Source organism: Gregarina niphandrodes (genome assembly GCF_000223845.1).
Source record: "Gregarina niphandrodes unplaced genomic scaffold scaffold00144, whole genome shotgun sequence".
Taxonomy (NCBI): domain Eukaryota; phylum Apicomplexa; class Conoidasida; order Eugregarinorida; family Gregarinidae; genus Gregarina; species Gregarina niphandrodes.
The window spans coordinates 1,731-2,447 of NW_011645907.1; positions in this window are offsets into that span (position 1 = coordinate 1,731).

Sequence of the window (717 nt, forward strand, 5' to 3'; positions counted from 1 at the left end):
CCTCACATAACTTAATTGTCCTACGTTTGTGGTATAGTGGCTTAGCGCCTCGTTAACATCGAGGCGACTCATCCGTACGACCGGGGTTCGAGTCCTGCAGCAGCTCCCTTGCTGGTGGCCACCCTCACTGCGGCACAGCCCCGATCCGCTCGGGTCGTCCGCCGAATGTACGATGGGGAGCACTCACGAGATGGTAACATCGGAGCCCTTCTGCCCGACTCAATTGGGTGCATGGCTTGGAGGTAGAGCAGCTGACTGCAGATCGGCAGGCCCATGGTTCACCGATGTTGTGCGCCCGGGAGCATTATGGCAGGAGTGGGACTCGAACTACAGCATTGTAGGTCGTCGCAGATGATGTGTTCGGAACTTATCTCACTGTGGGTCGGATCGGTAACTGTCAGTGGCGAAAATATATTTGGAGCCTTCCGCATGACGGCTCAATCAATTGGCGGTCGTGGTCTAGCGGCTATGATGTCTGGTTCAAACGCAGTCGAACCGCGGCGACGCCAGTGTCCTCTATTGGCCCTGAAGGCCGCCGCTCGTGATAGAACGCCTTGTTGGCCCTTGACTCTTGATAGAATGATAGCATCAAACACGAAGCGCCTTATCGTCCGGCAATGCTCTCTAGTTTCTCGATATGACGATACTCTTGGGGTGCCGACATCTGGCAGCCACCCCTGCCAACTTCAGAATAACAGACCAATAGACAATTGACAG